Source organism: Gekko japonicus, unplaced genomic scaffold, assembly GCF_001447785.1.
Source record: "Gekko japonicus isolate JY-2015 unplaced genomic scaffold, Gekko_japonicus_V1.1 scaffold2300, whole genome shotgun sequence".
In the NCBI taxonomy this organism is placed as follows: domain Eukaryota; kingdom Metazoa; phylum Chordata; class Lepidosauria; order Squamata; family Gekkonidae; genus Gekko; species Gekko japonicus.
Window position 1 is genome coordinate 8,713 of NW_015169853.1, and position 4,424 is coordinate 13,136.

Below are 4,424 nucleotides of genomic sequence, written 5' to 3' on the forward strand. Positions count from 1 at the left end.
CTCAGAGCGGCTTACAAACTCCTTTCCCTTCCCCTCCCCACAACAGACACCCTGTGAGGTGGGTGGGGCTGAGAGAACTCTGACTCAAACTGCTCTTTTCCCAGGACAGCTGGGCCAGAGCTTGTGACTGACCCAAGGTCACACCAGCAGGTGCAAGTGGAGGAGGAGTGGGGAATCAAACCCGGTTCTCCCAGATCAGAGTCCGCACACTTAACCACTACACCAAACTGGCTACACTAAGCCACCCCAGCCACGTCCCCATAGTCTAAACCTGGAGCAGGCGGGCTTCTACGCACAGATCTGCAGTGCACCCGCTTCCTTTGCAGACAGCTCTTAGGGGTACCTTCTTGGTGCAGCCCCGGCAGGGGGCCTTGTAGGATGACAGCTGCTTGTCCACACTGGAGGCCTTCTCCACCTTCTTGGGGTCAAAGGGCATGCGGCAAGTTGCTATTGCGAGCTGCTCTTTTTGGTGTCAAACCTTACCCGCTTTGAGAGGTGGATCCCCGAAGCCACCCCTAACCACGTCCCCATAGTCTAAACCTGGAGCAGGCGGGCCTCTACGCACAGATCTGCACCCGCTTCCTTTGCAGACAGCTCTTAGGGGTACCTTCTTGGTGCAGCCCCGGCAGGGGGCCTTGTAGGATGACAGCTGCTTGTCCACACTGGAGGCCTTCTCCACCTTCTTGGGGTCAAAGGGCATGCGGCAGAGCGGGCAGAGGGGAGACGGGACCTGGAGGCAGGGCTGCAAGCACTCTCCGCAGAACCTGGAAAGGAGACCGAGACCCAATCAGTGTTCCCTCTAAGCTGAGTTAGTGTGAGCCAGCTCACAGTCTTTCATCCTCTGGCGCGCACATTTTTGTCTCAGCTCAGGAAGAAGGGCTCCAGAGTAACCTAATTTATGCAGCAGCCAAATCGCTTGCTCACAACTTTGATGCCAGTTGCTCACAAAGTAGAATTTTTGCTCACAAGACTCCATAGCTTAGAGGGAACATTGGACCCGGTGCTGTTCACCTACTAAGAAACACGCATTTCCATCCCCGTATTGCCAGCAAATTCAACATGGAGTCTTTGGGGGTGGTGGTATTCCTCTCCAGGGAAGGGAGGGCTGCTGGGAAACCTGCAGGGAAGTGGAGGACCAAAAACACGGAGGAGTCCCTGAGAACACACGTCTCTATGCCCTTGATTACAGACTTGATGCACGGACTGTACTGCAACAGGGCGTTCTCTTTTTGGCATCGTGATGAGACACGGGCTGAAGAAGGTGCCTGGACTGTGAAGCGTCCAAGCCAGTGGATTTTTGCCGCGTCACAACTGGGGCATGTTTATTGTGTCCTGAAGGCTACACCGCACCAGAGAGGAGAACTCCGGAGGAGGCCCGCCTGTTTGTCGTGGAAGGGCTCGTTGTCTCCTGCCCTTTACGACGATCAAATGTCGCAAGCAGACAAGATAACCAGCATGCCAGTGCATCCATAAGACACTGCTATCTCTGCCCCCTGGGCCAGAGGCTACAGGAATCTGAGCGATGACCCCGAGAGGCCAGATAATGCATTTCAAGGCCATGAATGGCTTGCACGCTGTAAATTTTTATGCCTGCAGGATTCAGAGCTCTACGTTTGAAGGCAGTGGAAGAAGCTCTTGCAGAACAGTTACAAGACCGGAAACAGACCTGAGGGAAGGGAATGCAGCCTAGCATTCCACTTGCTAACATGCTGGCTTTTCTACAAAGTTCATCCGATCCCAGATAGCTAACTGGCCAGTTTCATATTCTTTTTGCCTCCTGCCCTGGGCACTCCCCACCCCACCCCCAGCCTTATGTGCTTTTCAAGGAAGAGCCTCTTGTGTTTCTGTGTCTTAGCCAGCAAACAAGCTCTCTGCTCCAGAAGACTTCACAGGAAACGACTGCACGGGGGCCCTTCCCACTGCTTGCCGCAGGGGAGACTGTTGGTTATAAACCCCATTACTGCTACAAATGGAAATTTATGGTGCCAGCGTAGTGCAAGGTGCTGTACAGAACACAGGAATGACACAATCCCTGCCCACAACTTCCCCACTCCACATTAGGGAATGACACAGGGCAAACAACTGGGGACTGGCGATAAAGAGCGATGCCAGATGCCAAGAGAAGGGAGGCTCTTCTCTTTGGCGTGTCATCAGGTTAGCACTGTGAAGTGACAACTCACACGACCCAGATGGCTTACCCTGCGGATCAGGGGAGCTCAGAGAACGGAACCCAGGAGACCCTTACTCTTCTTCCTGCATCGTAGCTCTCATATTTGCCCCACGGCACATGCCCATTTCCCCAGCCGAGCAGCAGGGAAATGCCTCCACGTGCCTTTCCCTGCTCCGCTGCTCCCTAAGCCGCAGAATGTCTAGCTGTGCTCATCCACAGAGAGATTTGGCGAAATGGCTGGGTGTCTTCAAACTGACGTCCAAGTCATTCTCTCTTGGGGCCAATGAGATACTAAAGGCTATGCATTAACTCTGACATCAATCACACCTCTCCCTGCACTGCCTCTTGCGCTTGTATCCCACCAGACCCAAATTAAACTCTGTGCCCCAAGAAACTCTTTTCGGCACCCATCCATGGGACACATCTGCCCGAGGAGAGACCACACAGTTGGCCACGCATCAGGTTCAACAGAGCAGAGAAGCTGCAGCACCTTCCCTGTTCTGGCCTGGCTCGCTCTTGTCCATCGAGCTTATCAGCTACTACTCAAGAAGATGACAAAAAACATGAATGCAACTAACAAATGGCAACATGCACAAAGTCGGCCATTCACTGCAATAAAGTAGTTTGTCTCTGGGGGTCCATAGGATGCCCTCGACTTTGTGCTGGCGAAGACAAATGGTGTTGAAGTCCATCTCCAGGGACGGTTCGCCGGACAAGCAGCCCAAATGACTGGTTGGAGTAGCAGAAGGAGGAGGGCACCAAGACGCCACAGGGGCTCAGTTTACCCTCAACCACCATGGGGCATGGCAGATAGCCAGCACCAGCTTCTCCCGGGCATGTACTACCACCAGCTGTGTGAAACACAGGCCCCCTCTGGCAATGCACGGGAAGACACGGGCATACCTTAGTCAGAGTACCAAAACACATTGAACTGGCCTCATCTGTTTCTCAAAGGAAGATCTACCCTGCTCAAGAGTTTGACCTCCTTGCAAAAGTTCTCCCTACAAGCCATGAACTCAGAAAACCACACGGCAAAAGCCTTTTGGTCCACTGGCTAAGATCTCACAGCACCGGCGAAGGACTGAGTTTCCGGTTCTTCCCATACGTGCATTCTCTAAAGGCATCTAACAATTCATCTCAGCACAGCCGCAAAGATTTGCTACCAGAGTTGCCTCTCTCTTTTAAAGTGGCAAAGCTACCCCAGGAAAAGGAGGAGGAACCCACAACACTCACACAAACTAATGATTTTCAGACATCTTGGCTCGGCTGCCCGGAACAAAGGCTCATGATTAAAATAAAACGAAGGGGACGGAACAGAAGGCCTCGCTCCTGCGTCCTCCTCACTCACATCCACCAGCAAGGGCCTTTGTCAAAAGGAAGCAATCCTGGCTCTGTCACCCACGGCTTCAGTACACGTGATCTGGTTGTTATTGTTTCTGGCACGCCTGCAGAAAGCGATTCCTGGGTCCTCCTTCCGAACACGACGGGAACAAGGAGCCCGCAAGGACCTCCCTGTCTTGCTTGCCTCCCTCCCAGACAGCACCTGCTGGCTTCTCCCCAAAACCTTCCCTTGCCTCCTCCAACCGCAGCCTTTCCGTGGGGTCCCTGAAAACACTCTCTCCCCCTGGCTGGTGTTCCCTCTAAGCTGAGTTAGTGTGAGCTAGCTCAGAGTCGTTTAGCCTCCGGCTCTCACATTTTTGCCTTGGCTCAGGAAGGACGGCTCCAGAGCAAACGAATTGATGCAGGAGCCAAATCGATCGCTTACAGCTTTAATGCCAGTCGCGCCGAAAGGAGGATCTTTGCTCACAAGACTCCACGATAATAGCAATAACAATAAGTAACAATAAAGTGCTTCATTAGACAGATTTGCTTCATTAGACAGCATTGCCCCTGGGCCCTGGCACAAGCACCAGTTTTGTTTGCCGCACCCCCACTGGCACCCCAAATGCCCCACCACCACCACCACTGCCCCCTTCTCGGTCCTGAACCTCGCTAAACAACCGTGCACTCATCCTTTGCTGCTGTTCCTAGCCTACCTCGCTGGGTTGTTGTGTAGAGAGAAAGCAACAGGGGAAGGGAGAGCCGTGCCTGCGTTCCGCTTCAGGCTCCGCAGAGGGAAGAAAAGGTACAAAGGGGAATAAATCAAGGAACGCCCCCACCCAGGACCCCCTCCCCAATTCCGAGGGCATCTTCCCACCCTGGAGACGTCCCTCACCGGCCATGTCTGCCTCCCCCTCCCACCAGAGGAGGCCCC

General features: G+C 53.8%; 1 protein-coding gene across 1 annotated transcript in view; it reads right to left on the reverse strand.

Annotated features, from left to right (window-relative positions):
* The window catches only part of RNF166 (ring finger protein 166), a gene marked incomplete at its 3' end in the record, with an annotated part of 2,671 nt that extends 2,238 nt beyond the window's left edge, over window positions 1-433 (reverse strand). Inside the window, exon 1 of the mRNA XM_015417360.1 lies at window positions 344-433. The remainder of the gene's footprint in view (window positions 1-343) is intronic.
* Window positions 434-4,424: the final 3,991 nt, after the last annotated feature.